We start from the raw sequence: 21,496 nt of genomic DNA on the forward strand, positions 1-21,496 counted from the left end.
AATTGTGCCCTTCATTGCATACCTAGACAACTACTGCAAACTGTTCATTTGCATTTTAATGGAATTCTTTCTAGGGAGATGTTAGTTGGACTCCTTTAGCAATACAGAAGAAAAGGTAATTGAAAAATATACTGGAGTTAAGACATTTCATGTTCATTAATTAGGTGCATTGGGTTTTTTTTCTACAATAAAATGGTTTGGGTTTTTGGGGGGTGGGATGGAGTAGGAAGAAAGACATGCTCGAACACCTGTTCATCCACTTTCAAACATACTACGGATCAAAAGATCCTTTTAGGAATGCACTTAAGTAAGGAGCAGTGGTGTAATTTGACTGATTTCAGTGGAGTGGGTTCTCTTTATTCCAGGGCTGCATTTGACCCAATATCTGTCTGCATGGGGGGAAATATTCTATCTAAATAAGTGACCTTATATGTACCATGATTTGAGGAAAAGGAAATTAGGGAGCAGATTCTCAGAGCTTAGGCACACAATTGTCTGTGCAATTACTGAGGTTACACACAGAAATCAGATAACTGCACATAAGCGGCCACTTCCAGTTATTTACATACATAATTACCCCATTTGTGTTCATAATCACAATAAGTGCATGTACTTAAATACTTGGAATATTTGGTCCTAATCTTTCTGGTTAAATTCTGCCCTGTTACAACTGTACAACAAGATGGGCTTCAGAGACCCATTGTCTTGCCTGTTAAAGCCATCTCAAGAGCCTGGTGTCCTGCAGGCTCCAGAGCTGTTAGCTCACTCCCATGACATGTAGCACAGTTCTTTGATCTTTTGGTGTTATAGTCAAAGGGCATTATACTTTGCACTTAAATAATGTTTTGCAGCTGCAGATCTCAAGGCATGGGACATAAGCGAGTAAGCATTATCTCCATTTTACTGTGACAGAGTGATAGAATCCAATTCTCCTGATTTCCAGCCATGATCTCTGTTAGACCCACTTGCAATCCCACTAAAGTCAGGGGTCTCTGAAGTGAGTATGATTGTATTGTTCTTGGGGAACAGCTTATCCTTTATAAGAGCCGTCCCTCCTTCATGTGTAACTAAAGTACAGAGAGTAGCTTGCAGAATCTCCCTCTGTGTATATCCAGAAGCGCATCCAATAAAAGATATTACCTCATCCAGCTTGTCTCGCTCATATCCAGGGATCCTAATATCCCACAGCTACACCACCACTGCAAATAGTGGAATTCATGATTTCTATAACAGCAATATTTATTTTAAAGCATGTTTTTATCCCTTTACATTTTCACAGGACGATGGGGGAAGGGGACAGCATCACAGCCACACACACCCAAGTAAATCTCCTCCAGCCAAAGGCTAACCAAGTAAGTTCTCAGGCGGCATTTTCCTGGCGAAGTTCGATTACCGGCGACGGAAACATTTCTTCGTGGGTTGTTTGCGAGCGTGGGGGCGACACTGACCTTTGCTGACATTTACCAATGAACCTCCCAAGCCGCCGCGGGGGCCAGGAGCTAAACCCACCGGTTCCCCGCTTGCCCGGCCAGGCGGGCGCGGAGCCCCAGGCGCTCGGGGGGGGGGTTAGGGGGCGCTGGGCCTGATTGCGGGGCGGGGCGGATGCACCTGCGGGCCAGGTGGGCGCTGTGGGCTGCTCCCCCGGAGGCACCTCAGGGGCCCGGGCAAGGGGGGGTCTCTGAGGGGGGGGGCGCAGTCCCTCGACAAGGCCAACGCTCACCCGCGCACCCCACCCCCTCTCGGGGTGTCTCCCATGATGCTCAGCGCACTGCCCTCACTTCCGGTGTCCGGCCGTGGCAGCTGCTGACGGCGCCCCCGAGCCCCTGGCGCAAGGGAGACGGGAGGGGGCGGGGCTAGGGGCGGGGCTTACGGAGGCCTGTGTCCGGCGTCATCCAGTGGGAGCGCAGCAGGGGAGGGAGGGAGGCCGCACGAGCCTCGTTGGCCACGCCCCCCCCGCCCCGGTCTCGGGCCCGCGCCCGCGCGCCCGCCGCCTGGGAGCGCGCGCCAGGGGGAGCGGCGGGAGCGCGCCCCGCCCCCCCTCTAGCTTTCCCCCCCCTCATCCCCACCCGTGAGGAGAGACATTGAGTGACCGAAGGAGCCAAAGCTCCGGCCGCTCCGAGACCCCGCTCCCCTGCCTGGGGCCCAGGTAAGCGAGACCCCCCCAAGCCAGGCTCCCCCCGCACCCCGGGGGCTCGGTGCCCCCTCCCCTGAGGAGAGGGGCCGGTGGGGCTCCTCTCCGGCCCGGTAAGGGGAGGGGGCCTGACCCCCCCAGCCCGCTCTCCCCGCTTCTCCCGGCCCCTCAGGGGAGAGGGATTCGGCCCGCGCCCGGCACCCCGATCGCCCTGCCCCCCCCAGCCTGGTCCGGGGCTCCGGACTGTCCCCCCGCCTCGGCTGAGCGCTGGGTCCCGGGGCAGCGCGGCGACGCGCCCCGCTGGGGGGGGGGGGGGTCCGGCGGGGCGATGGGGAGCACGAGCCGCTCGTAGCCCGGGGGGGGGGGCGTTAGGGAGGTAGCTGCCCCCACTTCCCTCGGGCGGGGCGGGGGGCTGAGCACGGGAGTCGCGCGGCGCTTCGGGGGTGGGCGGCGCTGGCCTGGCGGAGGCGCCCCCCTCCCCCCCCCAGGAGATGAGGGAGGCAGCTACCCGCCTCACCCCCCGGGGTGCCGGCAGCACAGGGGGGCAGGCTGGGGGCGGTGCGGGAAGCCTGATTCCCCCGGTGCCGAGGACACCCCCTCCCTGGCTGCCCCGGGGGAGAGCTGCTCCCCCCTCCCCCCAGGAGTGGGGTAACGGGGGGGGGTGTCAGTGCCCCGATCCCAGGTGCTGGGGTCCTGACAGTGGGGAGGTTGTCTGAGCCCAAATGTCTCCTATCCCTGAACCGCTCTGAGCCCCCGGGGGCTGCTGGGCAAAGCCCACTGCACTCTGGGGGGGGAAGGGGGAAATTTTCCCTTTGTGGAAGGGGCATGGAGTTCCCTTTGCCACCCGTGACTGACTTGGCGTGGGTGGATGGGTGAACTAGGTGAGTGGCAGGGTTTAACCCCCCCTCCCCCATGACTCGTCCCCCCTCCTCCCTCTCCCCCCCCTCCCTGTAACCTCCAAAAGGGGAATTTTCCAGCTGGTAATTTCTGCTGCGTCAACACCCAGCTCAAGGGAGAGGAGAGGAGACAAGGGGGCATTTTAACAGCAGCTCCACTTGCAAATAACAAGCCTGAATTCTGGCTCCAGAATTAAAAACCTTTCCACCCCCAAAAAATCAGCATCTGTGCAAGTTGGACCAAGAGTTTGTCAAGAGTGTGGTTCAAAACTGCTTGGAAAAAGGGATGAGGTAATAATACTGGTGAAGCATGTTGTATTTCTTTTTCTCTCTCTCGCTCTCTCTCTCTCTCTCTTTTTAAAGCCAGGCCTGTTTTGGGTTATTGTCTCCCCCTAAAGCCAGACACAGATCGCCTGGCTTTGCCTCCATTTTAATTGCAGGCTGAAATGGGGGAAGTGACCCTATTAAAAAAAAAATAACAACCTGCAAAACAATGCCTCTCCTCTTTGGAGATGTAGGTGATTTTTAATATACTTGTAACAAGTGCAAAAGTGACTGAAATTGTTTTCTGTCAAGGTGAAAAACTAATGTGCATAACGTCCTCTTCCCCACCGAAAAAAAAACAAAGTATTTGTAAAAATAGGAGGGAGAGAAGAGGTGTTTTGGAAGGTGTTTGTAAAATAAGGGGTTGTAGTACTGGATTGCCTTTGTGTCCCTGTAAATAGACATGTCAGTTTCACAAAGTAATACAAGTAGTGTCTGATAACTCAATCCCAGATGACAAATAGAGAATGGAGCAGATTTTCGAGACTGTAATAGTGTGAGGATTTCTCTTTGATAGGAAAAAAAAAAATGTTGATACTTAATGCACCACTAAAGAACCTGTGTTAAAATGTGTAATTGAACAGTTTGAAGAAATCTAAATAAGTAGAACAATATTTTATTTTTTACACCTGGCAAGGAAAATATAAACAAAGGTTTATCAGAGACTTTTAATGACTTTCCACATGCTTTCTATTTTACAATCTCAGCGATTCATTTGTCATGGATTATAGGGACAAGATTATTATCAGCATTGTTTAAAGATATGCTAATTAGCAAACGTGTTTTGCAAACAGTGCTATTGTAGACACCTGTACCGAAGTTCTTACATGCATTTTAATTGCCTCACGTGTATCATTTTTTACATTTAGTTAATTTAGTATGGGTCTAGCTCCCAGTTGTCCTCAACAAAATATTTATTATATGTTCAAATTTTCTGTCTAGTTCCATTTTTGTTAAATTACTTACCTTAAAGGGACTTTTTCCAAAGAGAGGATGGTGCGGGGAGAAGGGGGAACAGAATGGGAATTGAAAGAAAGAACAAGGTAAGGTGATTTGAAAAACAGACAAAAATGAGGGTGTAATTTTACAAAAGAAGCTTGCAGTTACTGGATATTTTTTCCACTTGTACTGAATTTTTTCTTATATATTTTATTGTATATCATCATAACTATTATTGCAAGAGTTAGCAAAAATGCATTTACTTCTTATGGCAAGTTGATTTGAATTAAAAGAAATGGAATTTAACCACTGTGTGTCAAGTTCTCTATTTTGAAATCCTTTTAGTGATGGAAAAAATGGGTGGAGGAGTGTATTATTAGGCACAACATTTTCAACATGTGGTGAAGAATTATCACTTTGAGGTGTTTTTGGGAGCTAACAGAAGCTGATAGAGAAGATTGCCCCATGGGCCACGCTGGGAACTACATAACAATATTTATATTTGTATTTGCTGGAATTCTCATACACATGTTCCTGAAAATTATGATTTGGTTTGATAGACTAATGGGATAATTGCAGTTTAAATAGAAAATTATAGACTTTTTTGTTTTTCTTATGGGACATTTCCTCATATTCCAACTTCACTATTATAGTAAAGTAGCATCTTTTTATATGCCAGTCACTTTCACTTACTTTGTTAATTTTCATGTAAGTGATGGAAATTTTTATATTTTTATAGTGCTATGTGCAAAACGGAGAGTAAATTTTACAGACGTTAAGAGTGAAAATGACAATTTCATATTTTAAAAGCCATATAATGTAATTTCTGTTAAGGTGATGATATACATCCTAATAAATTGAACCTTTGAAAATATGACCTGTATACATGATTCTTAGAGACTAAAGAAAATGGGCCACTTTCTCCCCATGGTCTGTGTTTTTTCTGGGACAGTTGTACAGCAGTGGATATGTTCTTCTATGCAAGAGGCTTTTATAATTGGAAAGCTTAGAGAAAAAACAGTTTTGGCAAGTAGTTTTTTCCCCCTCCTGCAAAAAGGAAGGGTCTTTAGCCTGTTACTTACCGTTTTTATATTCATTCATGCTCTGGCATGGTGTTGTATTGATGTGAGATTGGGTATATTTTGAAACCGTTTTTGCCTTGCCTTCTCTTCCCAGTTGAAGTTTTTCCCAATAACACCCATTTTGATCTATTATATACATATGATTAAAGTTTTTAACAAAATGTTTCCTGTCTTGCCAGCTGAAGGCTACCACCCAATCCACATTCTTGTTCCTAGTTAGTATTTCCTACAACAGCCCAACTTTTTCTAAGGCTTCTTTCTCAGTGACTATTTTTGCCTGTGTTAACTAGCTACTCTAGAGCACTCCATGATGTATTCTGAACTGTCTTGCTCTGGTGTGAGGCACTCACATGGGTTTCCCTTGCTCCTACATGCTTAGTTTAATGGGCAAACAAAGGGGTAAAGAGAGGGCTTAGTTTAAATCTTTGAACAGCTACCTGCTGTTCTAATGGTTATTCCTTATACTCATTGTAATTCCCTGGAGCCAGCAGTTTCTGTCCATTACTGGCAACAAACTACAGTAGAAAATTCTGACACTTTACACAAAAGGATTAATAGAGCATTTTTATTTTGTCTTCAGTTTACTGCTGACCTACCTTAAACTTTCTGAATGTGCAGTGTACTTATACAATATGTCTCTAACCCTTATGTATCTTACAATTCAATAATGATGATGGAAAATGTCCTGTGTTGGTTGTCTGTAAATTGCAGATACAATAAAAAGGACCTAACAAAGTTGTGGGATGCATAATTTTTGCTTAGAGTGCAATGATGATACTGATTCTTTAATGATGCCTGTGATATTTCATGCTGCTTACCTTAAGGTATAGACGTGGACGTATTTCAAGTGTTAATTTTTTAACGAACCATTATTTTAGGGGGGTTGTATCAAAAGAATATTCTCCGGTGGTCTTGGCTAGTTCTTATTTCCCAATCTACTTGATTCCCCAGACCTTCTAATGGATTAATTGTCACTGGTGTTCTATCACTCTTGGGGCAGGGGAGAGAAGAATTTTGACTCCCACAGCCCAAAGTATTAAATTACTTATCTGATGCTGCCTTGACCTATCTGAATGCACAGCAATTGGGAGATTTGGGTTCTGATCCCACCTCCGCTGATGACACTGTGTGTGTGTCACATAATCTCTATGTATATCTTTGGCCATCTGTAAAATGGGGATGCTAATGCTTACCCACTTCTTTAAAGGGCTTCCAAATCCATAGATTATGTGTTATATTAGCACACAGCATGCTTCTTTGTCTTAATTAATTAATGCAAAATAGTCTGAAATTTTGGGTACGTTTGTCAAACATTTATGGTATATTTCTGTAAGAGGTTTGTATTTCATTCTTCTGTAAAGTCATCAGCAATATAGTTAGAGGAAATTACAGCTGCAATTTTCTTACCTAAGCACACTTTAAGGAAACATTCGTTTTTTAAATTGAAATGTGGATTTTTCATTACTCTTGAATTCTTTGCTGACAAGATGGGATCATTGACAGAACGCTAGTTAGATGGAACCATGATCTGCTTGATGTTAAAGTTTGATATACGTGTGTGTGTGTGTGTGTGTGTGTGCATGCACAAGGATGGGTAATATGTCTGTAGATATGTGCAGTAACTAGTTGAAAAGTAACTAGTACTTGAAGTTTCCCTTTAAATAGATGCATACTTGCACTCCATTCCCATATTATTATGGGGTTTGTTCCTGTTCAATTATTTTATTAACTTGTACATTTATATACTAACTATTCATATTAGTTATCTAAAATTCACTTATATAATGAGGTTGGGGTAGGAGTTTCCAGATTAGGGGCAGCAAAGAAGTCTAAAATATTCTACACATACAGTTACTGGTGTATGTGCTGAAATATACTTAGTAACTAGAATAGCAGGGTATATGTGCCAAGAATTTAGCTACTGACTGTATTTAGCAAACCGAGCAGGGGCTCACATACTGAGGAATAGTTAAAATTGAGAGTAGTTCCACAAGAACCCAGTTACCTTTCACAATTTTTTTCTTATGTTATTACTAAAGCTCTTTGGATATAAATGACCTGCATTGTTCCATCCAAGCCAGTCTTCTCTTTGTCACAAGTTAAGCAATGTAGAGTAAGGAAAACATACCAGAATAGGCAGTTGATCCTATCGTCTATTAACTGCTCTTGGCACTTGACATCAAATGCTTGCAGAGAAGATGCAAAATCTTAATTGTGCATTACTGTAGCATTGGGAGAAACTTCCTCCTGACCCTGGCTGGCTGAAGCATGAGGATTGATGAGTGTGTGTGTATCTGGTAGTTGGAAAAAGCTTTCCCAATACCAGCTAATTTGGGGACTAAGCCAAATAGCCTGGATGAAAAATACCTGTGCTGGCACACCCGTCAGAACTATGCCCCCGATGTTTTAAATAATGAAATGGGTGTGAACTGTGTTTATTTGTAACATATTGTCAAACAGTTTTCTATTTATGATATAAAAAAAATCTTAAATTACTATCACCATATCCTTCTTGGTTTCATTCCATTTCCTTTTTTTTTTTTGATAGGTTATTGGATTTAAATTAGGTTTATAAAAAAAAAAATAGAAAGAGATGTCTGTCTACCATGCTAAATTACCGTAAATAACAAACAGATGTATTTAATTCTGCAGTGTTTTAGTGTTTTCTCTTTTATCATCCTTGACTTTCTTATAACTTTCTTTACTTCTGTTAAATTCTCTACCTCAACTTTTACATTTGTTTCTCCCTTGTCTCCTGCAAAATACTTCTCAGTTCCATACTTCTCTAATGTCTCAGAATTCTTCCTCTTTCTTTCACCCACCCCTTTTCACATTGAACTTGGAAACTTTGTCAGATATCCCATAGTCAGTGTACTAAACCAAACAACCAACAAACAATAAGAAGGGTAAAGAGATCTCACTCTTTAGGTGAGATATAGTCTCTAATGCTGGGATTCCTGCTCGGGTGCTTGCTGTTCTTTGACCTGCCTTTGGGGGCTTGACATACTTCTCAAGCATCCTCTAAGGTATCCTGCTTTTCAGATGCTTTATTTGCTAATTCCTGTTTTTCTCCTCTGTGATGCAAGCCTCAGTGGTGTGAGACACTGTTGGAGCTGTTGTTCTGTCTCTGCTACATAGGTTACAGGCTGAGGGAACAGAGATGTGGCAGATGATAAGCAGTGTTCCTGTGGCATGGGGGTGAGGGAAGGAGATGGAGAGAAGGGAGGGGAATGAATAGAGGTGGGAGGACTTGAGGAAATGAATTAGAAGTCAAGTACAAAGGGAATGCAGGAGAGAGGGGATGAGAGGAGAAATAATGAGAATATTGTGTTCTACATTGTATTCCCACACTGAAGCATTTTGAAGTCGAGAGGTTTATAGATCATGGTAACTTCTAATATCACAAAAGACTGATTTAATTAGTTGGCTGTGAGGGAGGATGCCATCCAGCCGTAAGTATCAGCAATGTTATCAAGTGGAATAGGGAGGTTCTGGCTAATTTTTGTGTTTGTGTAAAAAAACCCCGCTTCTTTAAGTTCAGTATAAGTATCTAGTTGTACTTCCTTTCATATCCTTGCTATTTTTTCAGAAGGTTCTCAGATTGCTAAAGGGCAACAGTTCATTTAGTGTCCTTGTGCAGTGCTTTCCTGTAACTGTGATTTGGTCTAAATGGAAGATGGATTCAATAGGGCTGAGAATAGAACCCATGTCTCCTACAGACTTCCTGTATTGTACTGGACAGATCATTTTAAATCTTTGTCAAACTGAGTTGCCTTAACAAAATCTCCATTTTAGAGAGATCTCATGGGGTGGGGGAATGTTAGGTGAAATTAATGTTTTATTAAGACTATTGAGGTGCTTGGATGGATGTTGTAATGGAAATGCAAAGTATAACAACACCAAAGTAAACACTTCACAATGCATTTAAATTTTTTTTCACATTATTTACTTTTGGGACGTATTGTTTGTTGAGATCATTAGGCAGCTTCCTTCACTGTAATTCTGTGTGCTGGAAGTGTGAGGTTTTTGTACTGTAAATTTTTCCTTTGCCTGATCACTGTAGTAACTGTATTCTGTTTTCTTGTTATAATACCAATGTATTTTTAAACACCTTTCTTTGGCAGTGCGTCACGTTTCAGATAGAAGGAACTTCTGTATAACAGAGATATTCTTTTGGTCTCTTGTGAAAGCCGTGAGGCCACTTCTTTAATATTATAAAGCTTCAGTTCCTGTATTGAAAGGGGCTTGGAAGCATTGGGTTCAGGATTTCTTTCATAATGAGTTCTGCTGACCATATGTCTATTAATAGTATACAATCCTTAGTTAATTAAGACTGGAATCAGTATTTTTAAAATCATCTGCAAACTTAATAAAGTTTGCTTCCTGTGCAGTTGATTTTAGACATTAACTTTTTTTATGCAATTGTTCAGGAATATTTCTCTTCGTGAGATGGTAAATATAATAGTATTTTGCATGACTTAACAGGTATACCAGTTTAAAGTACAGGCATTCTTTCTATTATTAAATAATAACTTTTGGTTTACTTGTTAGACAACTTCCAGGCTTGGCTTTTTTAAATTGTTGCCTGTAAGAACGTGCAAGTCATAATAATGTAATATCTGACTTAAAACTTACTGACTTTAAATAGCTTAAAATTAAGATTTGTTTCTTCTCTTCTTCCTTCCCAGTTACAGGACAGTTGATGAACCTTCCAAAGCCTATTACCAGAAACGCTTTCCCTCCGTTCATTAAAACATGTATGGTGTACCATGACACCTCGTGGCATTTATCTTTACTAAAGAAAACAATTTTCAACTATTGGTAAGTTCTAAACACTTAAGAAAGTTGCTTTTTAGTTTGTGTGTGGTGGGGAGAAAGGGAGAAGAATTGGAGATAGCATTACCTTGAGGACTTTGAATTGTCTTGAAATTTTAACTTAACATTGATAACGAAGGTTAATTTAAAAACACAGAATTAAAACCTGACGCAAATTTCTTGGCTACTGTACTGCTCCTAACTTCTGGCGTGGGCACCTTCATTAATCCTGATCAGTCTGTTGTTCTCTCTGAGTAGATGAGAAGCGGGAAGAGAGAATATCACAGGACTCAAAACAAGAAAAAATGTAGGGGTGATGCAAAAACAGGAAAGGTAGGAGCTTCGCTGCTCTTACTGTTCCTATTCTAGCTCAGCCTCAGTTCTATGAATCCTAGAGTCCATGGTCAGGTGCAAACAAGAGTTAGCAGTGATGGACCATAACAACAGAGTGGACATTTGTTATTCTTTTGTATTTAGAAAAAAACAGCTGTGGTTCCTCAAATTTTCTTAGATTTCCTGAAATAGTATGGCTTTAATACCATGTCATTAAAAAAACAGGTATTGTTGATCTGAAAATTGATTCCCTTCCTTAAGGGAGCTAGTCTGTGACTAATAACTGTACAGAACACAGCTCTTAGAACGTAGGCATGTGAGTTTCAGGAAGTGGCTAGCCCTTTTAAGAGAGAGTGCACCTGGGACTGTGGAATATACTGAAAAATATCTTGTTACAGTGGAGTTACAGCACACAAACTAAATTTAGAACAAGATAGAGTGAAGAATTATAATTAAAACTTAAATGTCTTAAGACTACTGAATAAAATGTTTTCTTCATAATGTTTTCTAGCCGGGAGATAGGTAAAACATAACAGTGAATCACATTATTTAAGATGAAGCCATAACAAATAAATATACAGTCATATATAAGATTAAACACCTCATATCATTAACCCCTCATTGCCCCCCAAAAAATTGGCTGAAAGTCACCTCTTCATCTATAAACTAAGTTCCTGATCCTGAAAACTGTACTCCATTGGCTTCAGTGAGAGTACTCACACTATATAAAGTTACTCATGTGCATGATGAGTCTTTGCAAGATCAGGACCTATGTTTTTAGGTCTGGGAGGTCTCTTCAGATGTTTTCCTTGTCACAGCATACATAAAATAAATCCATGTAAAATAAATAGAAACTGCTGAATAACACCTTTTAGTGTAAAAGCTGGAATTCCTAATTTGCTTAATCTATTCCAAACTGTAGTTTAAAATTACCATTACATTTTTGTTTTTTGTTGGTGGGAGTGTATGAGACAATTTCTGTTAACAAGAATTAAAATTTAATTTTAAGATTGTTTTAATAATAAGCCACATTTAACAATATATTCATATACAGCCCCATACAGCATGCATGTTGGTAGAAGGGGGGAGGGATAGCTCAGTGATTTGAGCATTGGCCTGCTAAACCCAGGGTTGTGAGCTCAATCCTTGAGGGGGCCACCTAGGGATCTGGGGCAAAATTGGTACTTGGTCCTGCTAGTGAAGGCAGGGGGCTGGACTCGATGACCTTTCAAGGTCCCTTCCAGTTGTAGGAGATAGGATATCTCCATTAATTTAATTTAATGGTTTAGAAGAAAGAGCACAAATTATTATGCTAGGGTGAAATGTTGGCTTCCTTTTAACTCAGTGGGAGTTTTGCCATTAATTTCAGTGGGGCCGGGATTTTACTCTTGGTTTTGCCACTCATTGTATGGCCTTTGGTAAACCAGTTAAACTCTGCCGTAATTTCTAAATCTGTAAAATGACGATAATATCCTCAGAGGGTTATTGAAGACTAATACGTGCAAAGGACTATGTAAGTTGTAAATATTATGTTGAATTAACCGTTTTAATATTGGTCAATTCTATACACAAATCAACTGTTATATGAATGTGAAAGAATTTAGATAGTGTTATCTTTTTAAATCATGCAACTAAATAAAAAACATACAGACACTGCTCTGTGTGTGTGCGGGGAATGGCGCACCAGTGTACCAAACAGTTTTACTTCTGTAGTCACAACCTATTAAAGCTTCTTATTGGGAAATCTGTCTTTTGACATATTGTGTGTGTGTGTGTTATAAAAAGAGTGTATATATGTTTGGACTGTCTTGAATTTCTTTTGTCTTTTAGTCTAGGAATATGGTATCGGCTAATAAAATCTGGCAGTTGATTCTATATTTGCAGGAGGGCATCCTCCCAGAAATTCTGTTGTTGATTGTTAGAGGAAACTCTGTATTTTACTTAATTTTTAAGGTTAACTTCAATGTTTTATCAATTAAATGGGGAGGATTGGTGTCTTTAGGACCACAAATGTCTCTTTAAAAAACAACATTTAGAATTAAGAGTATCTTTAAAAAACTGCAAAACAAAAAAATCCTTTTCCAAGGAGTTTAAAATATGTGAACTCTAAAATTTGATTCTATACATTTTTAAGGATAACACTGCTGCATAATTACCATTGTGTAATCACATGGCATGTAAATCTTGGAATTGTGTTGATAAACTCTAGCGCCTTCTACGTTAGTGGACTAGGTAGTATATTTAGTCCATTAGCTGATAGCTGGGTGTTCAACACTCTTCGGCTGTAAGGCTTGACTGAGAGTTTCAGAATTTGTATCACGGTTTTATTTATGTTCTGACTAATTTTAATAATTGTTTTTCTGTTTATCAGAATTGTCTTTCTCCTATAAGAGTTGTAGGAATAATATACCAGTAATATACAAACGGCTCAGAGAGTTGCAATGCCTGTGCTGGTCTAGAATGTTGAATGTCCTCGACTGTTGTAGGAGAAACATTAAACCTTGAATTCTGTTTGTGACTATTAAGAGGGAAGTGGGTTTATTCTAAAATTTACTTAGATGGTAAAAACTTACACAGTTGTTTAAAAACCCATATTTTCTTTAATTAAAAGTTAACTGAAAGAAAGTTAAAGAAAGAATACAAACCTGTGTGTGCCCCTGTTGTAAAGTTTAAACTGTTGTTGCCTAAGTTATCTTGCATTTCAATCTGTCATGGAACATCATGCTGTTAGCTTTTCCCTCAAAGCCATTGAGGGCTTGTCTTCACTATGGGCTAAATCGGCACTGCTGTGACCAATGCAGCAGGTATTGATTTCATAGAACTGGAAGGGACCTCAAGAGGTCATCTAGTCCAGTCCCCTGCACCTAAAGCAGGACTAAGTATTTAGACCATCCCCAATGATGGAGATTCTACAACCTCCCTAGGCAATTTATTCCAGTGCTTAACCACTCTGACAGGAAGTTTTTCCTAATGTCCAACCTAAACCACCCTTCCTGCAATTTAAACCCATTGCTTCTTGTCCTATTTAGCAGGTCTGGTGAAGACGTGATAAGTTGATGGGAGAGCATTCTCCCGCTTGCCTTCAGTACTCCACCTCCCTGAGAGGCGGAAGCTATGTTGTTGGTGGGAGACCATCTCCCGTTGACATAGCGCAATGTAGACACCACTATAAGTTGATCTAAGCTACGTTGACTTAAGTTAATATCTTACGTAACTTTAATAGCATAACTTAGATCAGGGGTCTCAAACTCAGATGACCTCGAGGGCCGCACGAGGACTAGTGCATTGGCCCGAGGGCCACATCACTGACATCCCCCACTTGCTGCCCCAGGCCCCGCCCCCACTCCACCCCTTCCATGAGGCCCTGCCTGTGCCCCGCCTTTTCTCGCCCCTTCCCTGCCCCCATTCCAACCCCTTCCCCAAACTTAGAGAGACTTCCCTCGTTAGTGTAGACCAGGTCTAAATGCTCTACCATGCTTTTATTTTTGAAGTTTCTCGTTTTTCTCTGAAAGCATGCCTTCACCTTCAACATTAGCCTGAACTAATAAACTAGTATTTTAACAAGTTTTGACACTTTCTGCATTTTCTGATAGTGTACAGTTTACCTTTTTGTAGAATCTATTTTTTGGAGCGGGAGGCTTCTGGATTGGTTTCAAGAGACTCAGTTGTAGCCAGATGGCCCTTGAGGACTTGAGGCATGGTCATAGCTCTTGATAGCCAATTTGACCAGTATTTAAGGCTTGACCATCAAGGTTTGGGAGCACAGGGTGAAATCTGTATTGATTGCTCCCACTTATTTCAGTTCTGGCTGTTGGGGTTTTAATGTGTTTTTGTTTATCTCCAGCATTGCAGTAGCATGGTCTAAAGAATACAAATATTTCTGGCCCATCAGACACTTTGACCTCTTCTAGGAAGAGAGCTGATCTTCTAACTGTAGGCTCCACTGATGTCTAAGCTCTCATCTTCTACCATGTTTTAAGTTTACTGACTTAATCTGCACCATACAGATTGAGAGTTTGAACCTGTTCTCTGAGCTAGAGTGCTTGGAAATAGCCTGACTGAATCAGTTGCCTCCCTCCTTCATCCATTGATCTGTTAGAACATGTAAATATGCCCAGGGTGTAGTTGCCAACCATTCTTGTATTGATTGAATTGGGTGTCTTTCTGTGTTCTTGGACACTCTCTATCATAAGAATTTCTAAAAGGAGGAAATTTTCCTCTAGTAACGTCAGTGATGTCCTAATATTTCTGCAGTTTGAAATTAGTCTCAACTAATTCAGTTGCATATTCCTCAACCAGATTATGCTTATTATAGTTGCAGGCTCATTACACCATGAATATTGAGAAGAAGTGGTCTTAATGGACACGATCAACATGGAGAGGCCCCGGGCTATGACATCACCTGTTTTTTATTTTATTTTACGAAGCAGTAGTTTCAAAACGTTTCAAATGTGTTCACTTTGTCATTGTCCCATTAAGTATAAAATGCCATGGATGCTACTTGCTATAGTTACATTTCCTTTGAGTTTGGTAGAGTTTGTGATAGTGAAGATCCCTAAGCACAAACCCTCCAGATGTAGGATGCTCTTGGAAAGTAGATTTATCAATCAGTGATGTTTACATTCAGATTACATACTAGATATTCACAGCCAAATGCTGTGTAGGTCTCAGTTCTACAAAGATCAGCTTAATTTACTGATTCCATTGAAATCAAGGCATGTGTTGGTCTTTGCAGGATCAGGCCTAAACTTATGAAGAAAGGAATGTTTCACGGGTAGAGAAAGAATACCTCTTGTAGTCTGTATGTGCAGAGGAAGCAGTTATCTCTTTAAAGAGAAATTAGAAGCTGATGAAGGAAAAAGGGACAAAAGACATGCTGAAATCCCTCTGATGAATGTCTCCCAATACTACATGTCCTAAGGATCCCCTAGTTATGAAAAGTTGTCCTGTCAAAGACTGTCACTTTTGTTTCATCACTGCTATTACTTGTTCTTGATACTTAAGTGGCTTATCACCTGAACATTCTCTGCTTATGTAAAAATCTAATAAAAGTAAAGATCTCTGCTTTATCCATAATGTTTCTCAGATTAGAAGACAGTGCTTTCTAGGGGTAGAGGTTGCAGGAGTAAAAATAAGGGCAAGTACCCATTCTGGTCCTTAACTAAATGTCTTCATTCTCTATCTATAGGGACAAGATGTTATATTGGTGTGCCTTCATCATACTCTTTTGCAAGTCATGTTTAGTTCTCAGTGACACCACAGGTCCAAAGGTCCAATTTGTCCTTACCACAGATATTGGTCTATATTTGAAGGAATCTGGAATTCACAATTCTGATTTTTTTTTTCTTGGCCAAAAGGACTTGTTTCTTGAATCAAATTAAGGGTGCTTACTTCTGTCTGACAACTGCTTAATCAAGTTGTGCTTTTAAACATTGTGCAAACTGAACATCTTTGAACATCCAGTATAAACACATTTTCTTGAAAACTTGTATTGGAAGTACTCTATCATCCATCTTATCCCTAAGATTCTCTTCTGTACATTCCCATCGCCCCCCCGAAATACATCCTTACAGAAATAGGCTCTGCTTCTGGAGAATGAGCTCTTCCATTGCAAGCATGAGTAGCAGGAGAGTGACTACTGGGAATCCTCATCGTCAGCGCTTTCATGCTGCTGCTTTTTCTGACCCATTAAGTAGGTGGGAGTAACCCAAGCACAGACACAATCCTCTTCTGTTTTTCTGTTTTCCAATTAATTTGTAGTAGTGTAAGAACACACCTGTGCCTGCGTTCCTGTACATTTTATTTTTCCAGTGTTTTCAACTAGAGCCAAGTGAAATTGACAAGCATCCTGTGTCCTATTCTGGAAGCAGCAGAGTTGAAAGTGTGACCCAACCTAGCAGAGTTCGTCTGCACTGGAATTTTAAAAATGTTGGAATGCTGGGGGGGGGGGGGTGCGGGGGGGTGAGGACATGGGCAGGTGATAAGGGAAGGAGAAACATGGGATGCATTCATTTAATTTTAAATGGTAAACTTTTGGACTGAGTTTCAGTTCTTCCTTAATCTGTTAGCTGAATCTGTTTTATCTTGATATCTGTGAGCAGCACTTGAATTTTTTTGTCTATATTCCAGTTAAGCTTTTTCCCCCATGGGAGTATGGAATGGTAGGTAGGTTGCTGTTTTCCTTCTGAGCAAAGGAAGCAAAATACCTTTTAGAATTGTTGTTGTTTGTCTCCGAGATTTTTGTGGGGGACAGTTCTGTAAACTTACCTTGCACCCATGAAGTGCGTTTTCTGCCTCTCATTTTATTCATGACTAAAGTATGATGTAGCGGGTTTTTTTGGAACCCTTTAATTTTAATTGGGTTAAATCTTAATCTTGGGACTACTCATATGTGTAATGTTGACAGGAAATGGTTATAGGACTATCCTATTTTAAAGGACTGTCCTAATTTAACTGATGATTTCTCAGTTTTAGTAAGGCTGCTACTCTGTCCTGAGGGCAAACCTTTATGCTTAGGGATTGATGGTGTAAAATCAACAATTTTTGAATTGCTTAGAGTAGTTAGCACAGTGGAGATAAGATTAGTGCAGGGTTGTGCCCTTAAGGTTCTAAATTTCAGATACTAATTCAGTCTGAAAACTAAATAGTTTTTTCTCAGCTGTATTTTAAAATATCTCACCTTATGACATTTGAGGTGAAGAGAGAATATTACTTGGAAAAAAACCTTATTCAGTTGAAGCAATAAGTATTATCTTTGCAGTGACTGATTTAGCATTGGAATACTACTTTTGTGAAGTGTAGAACATTTGGTACTCTAAAGTTTAGAATTCGTTGTTAAATTTAGAATAAGTACTAAGATACTTTGTCCATCAAAGATAATGTTGTGAAAAGTAAGATATTATAGTGTCGGCCACCTGAAAAAGATGTACTTCGATGAAGTCCTTCTTCATTGTTGGACTTCCTGTGGAAGTTCAACTTCTAATAAAACAACCTCAAGTAACTGTCATTTTGACTGAGGTTTCTAGTTTAGGGTGGTATCTAATCAATTCTGTATTAACGTTCTAAGAATATTTTAACAAGGATTGGTACAATTGAAGGAGGCTACCTGATTTAGTGTTCTGAAGTCTGCAGCTTTGATCCTATTGTTTTATTTAGTAGAAAATGACTATTTTGTTGTGTGTAAAACAGTGTCTCATTTTACCAAAAAATGGATTAGAACATGTGAACAAGATGGTCCATAAGCTTTGACTCAATGTTATTTTCTGTGTCAAATCAGGCTGTATTTTATTAATTTGTTAAAGAAGTAAATGAGAATTCTAAGAACAGTAAATTGTTCACCAACTGATTACATGGACTTGGTTACATTGTGTGTATCTTCAATTTACTAGAAAATTTTTGAATTTACAGTATGTGTAGAACTAGGTTCATTCGATCAGTAATTTAGAATTGTATTTTTAATACTTAGTTTCGAGCCTAGCCTGTAAAAATGTGAGCAGTGTCACTCTGACCTATAGCTATAAGTTGACATATGGCTAAATAAAATTAAATCTGCTGAGGTTTAAGAGCCCATAGTTAGTCTGGATCTTTTTACACATAATAGTAAAACTAACACGGCTACCCCTCTGATATTATGGGTAAGTGCGTTTTTGTTTAGAAACAATTTCTATACTATTTTTGCAGTCTGTTTATTAATATGCTTTCAGTAGAATCAAATTACTATTTTTGCACATTAGCTTGTGGAGAAAATATGTTCAGACTACAGTTTATTGTTTGGGTGGGGGAGGATTTGTCAGAGTCCCTACAGATGAGCTTTCATGGTTCACTGGCCTCTTGGAAGGCAGTGTTGTGGCAACCTTCCTTCACCAGAGTACAGATTTTCCTCCCTCTGGAGGGTGTTATAACTGATAGATCAATCAGAAAGGTCCTGTAGACTACAGAGACTTTCTATGTCGGCGATTGGTAATGCTGTCTCTCCTTATTCCTTTGTTCCCTGGAAAGTGAGAGGCTGTACTCGGGCATAGTAATGCAGAGCAGTGGTGGGATTGACCATATTTCAAAGTTAAGCCTGGTAAAATACTAAACCCTTTGAATGGTATATCTAACACACGTTTTCTAAACCATTGGAAATGAGCTCTCCAAGGTTTGTTAGCTATTTTTATCAATTAAAACGTCCTCTGCTCAGATTGGTTAGCAGAATAATATATTCACTTGTACAATAAAAGTGGTATTAAAAAACTAGAAATAGCCTGATCTCTATAGTATCTGTTATATAATACTGTCAAAGTAGTAGACAATTGCAATGTTTCTGTCTTTCTACAATGGAGATTTAATTTTAGGAGTTCCAAAATTTGCAGCTATTTATCATTGTATATCACCCAGACAGGGTTTGAGAGCATGCCATTTATTTACTTCTGGTTTCTTTTCATGGGATGTAGCTTTTTGCAAATAGAGAAATAGTCTAATTAATCCTAGTGGTCAAAGATGTCACTAGTTTCAGTTAATTTTTTCTAGGGCTGTCAAGCGATTAAAAAAATTAATCGCGATGTTAATAATGCCATTTATTTAAATATTTTTGGGTGTTTTCCACATTTTCAAATATCTTCAATTTCAACACAGAATACAAAGTGTACAGTGCTCACTTTACATTTAATTTTTATTGTAAATATTTTCACTGTAAAAATTAAAGGTAGTATTTTTCAATTCACTTTATACGAGTACTGTAGTGTAGTCTCTTTATCATGAAAGTTGAATTTATGAACGTAGAATTACGCGCAAAGAAAACCTGCTTTCAAAAATAAAGCAACGTCAAACTTTAGAGCCTACAAGTCTGCTCAGTCCTACTTCTTGTTCAGCCAATCGTTCAGACAAACAAGTTTGTTTACATGTGCAGGAGACAATGTTGCCCACTTCTTGTTTACAATGTCAGGTGAAAGGGAGAACAGGCGTTCACATGGCACTGTTGTAGCTGGCGTTGCAAGATATTTGTGCCTGATGCGCTAAAGATTCATATGTCCCTTCATGCTTCATCCACCATTCCAGAAGACATGCATCCATGCTGATGATGGGTTTTGCTCAATAATGATCCAAAGCAGTGCAGACCGACGCCTGTTGATTTTCATCATCTGAGTCAGATGCCACCAGCAAAAAGTTGATTTTCTTTTTTGGTGGTTCGGGTTCTGTATTTTCTGCATCGGAGTGTTGCTCTTTTAAGACTTCTAAAAGCATGCTCCACATGTCGTCCCTCTCAGATTTTGGAAGGCACTTCAAATTCTTAAACCTTGGGTCAAGTGTGGTAGCTATCTTTAGAAATCTCACATTAGTACCTTCTTTGCAGTTTGTCAAATCTGCAGTGAAAGTGTTCTTAAAATGAATAACATGCTGTGACCGTCCGAGACTGCTACAATTCTCCCCCAAGAAGTTCAGTCACAAGTTTAATTAACTTTTTATTTTAACGAGCGTCATCAGCATGGAACCATGTCCTCCAGAATGGGGACCAAAGCATGAAGGGGCATACAAACGCTTCTCGGCTCTCTGAGCTGTGGCGCAAATGTAGTATCTGGAACGTAAATACCTTGCAATGCCAGCTACAAAAGTGCCATGTGAACGCCTGTTCTTACTTTCAAGTGACAGTATAAATAAGAAGCGGGCAGCATTATCTCCCATAAATGTAAACAAACTTGTTTGTCTTAGCGAGTGGCTGAACAAGAAGGAGGACCGGGTGGACTTATAGGCTCTAAAGTTTTACGTCGTTTTGTTTTTGAGTGCAGTTATGTAACAAAGAAAATCTACATTTGTAAGTTGTGCTTTCATGGTAAAGAGATTGAACTACAGTACTTGTGTGAGGTGAATACTATTTCTTTGGTTATCATTTTTACAGTGCAAATATTTGTAATAAAAATAATATAAAATGAGCACTGTACACTTTGAATTCTGTATTGTAAGTGAAATCAATATATTTGAAAATGTAGAAAAACATCCAAAATATTTAATACATTTCAATTGGTATTCTATTGTTTAACAGTGTGATTTAAAACAGAGATTAATCGCGATTAATTTTTTTGAGTTAACTGCGATTGACAGCCTGATATATTTTTTTTTCTCACTTCTTGAACCAACAGGAGACTTGTAATCCACAGGCTACACCTGTCTGGGAGGGGACTCTTGCATACCTGCCATGAGGGGAACTCTTGTCCTTGGGCAGCACAGTGATTCTTTGGGGGATTGCCCATATTGCAGTGTTAGTTTGAGGTATAATTTGAGGGTTGCCCTAACCTTACTCCCTTGCGCACACAAAAACTCTAGATTGAGTGAAGTGGCGCTTTAAACTATCTAGCGGGCTAGTCGGGGCAGGAGGTGTGGGTTGAGCTAGTAATGGAGTGGGAGCTCAGCTGTTCTGTGCTGCTAATACACTCTGTGCAGCTCAAATATTTTGTGGTGGGACCGCTGTCATGTGAACTAGGCTAACTTGAGTGCAGTTAATGCAAGCTAACACTGCAGTGAAGGTAAGCAGTGGGTTGCTTGTTAGTATTTATGTAACTACCATAGGAAATCAGACAGACTGTTGTAGATGGAGGTCTGGGTTGGTGGTGCCCTACTTTTTCAACCTCAGTTCATACCACATTATTGGATATTTTATAAACGTGTTGCAAATATTTTTTTTTTTTTTTTTTGGAAGCTCTGTTTCTGTTGTGAACCCCAATGGATACTTTCCAAGTAGGAAATTATACAACACTTTAAACTTGAATACATTCTATTTGAAATTTTTCCTAAAGGCTGGACGTTTGCATGTTATAGTTGTGTATTGGAAATGGGTTGCGTAAAGTAAAATTCCGTGGAATTAAGGAGGAATACATAGCAGCGCAAAGGTAGAATTTATGAAACTAAAATTTTAGTGACATCACATATGATATACTGGTGAAAGGATCTGGATAGACACATTACCCAAGAAAAATGGGATTTGATCTGGAAAAGAGGAC

General features: G+C 40.2%; 1 protein-coding gene across 13 annotated transcripts in view; it reads left to right on the forward strand.

Moving 5' to 3' along the window:
- The first annotated feature begins 1,327 nt into the window (after positions 1-1,327).
- ZBTB46 (zinc finger and BTB domain containing 46) overlaps positions 1,328-21,496 on the forward strand; it is a 102,473-nt gene continuing 82,304 nt past the window's right edge. For 2 of the 13 annotated variants that reach the window (XM_065566226.1, XM_005291746.5), the window contains exons 1-2: positions 1,989-2,146; positions 10,061-10,193. The gene's annotated coding sequence lies outside the window, so the exon portion shown is untranslated. Of the gene's footprint in view, positions 1,353-1,988; positions 2,147-2,167; positions 3,319-4,324; positions 4,395-4,483; positions 8,825-10,060; positions 10,194-21,496 lie in introns of those variants that run through there. The other 11 variants (XM_008170018.4, XM_005291745.5, XM_005291747.5 and 8 more) reach the window with 11 other exon arrangements.

This window comes from Chrysemys picta, chromosome 13 (assembly GCF_011386835.1).
Source record: "Chrysemys picta bellii isolate R12L10 chromosome 13, ASM1138683v2, whole genome shotgun sequence".
Lineage (NCBI taxonomy): Eukaryota > Metazoa > Chordata > Testudines > Emydidae > Chrysemys > Chrysemys picta.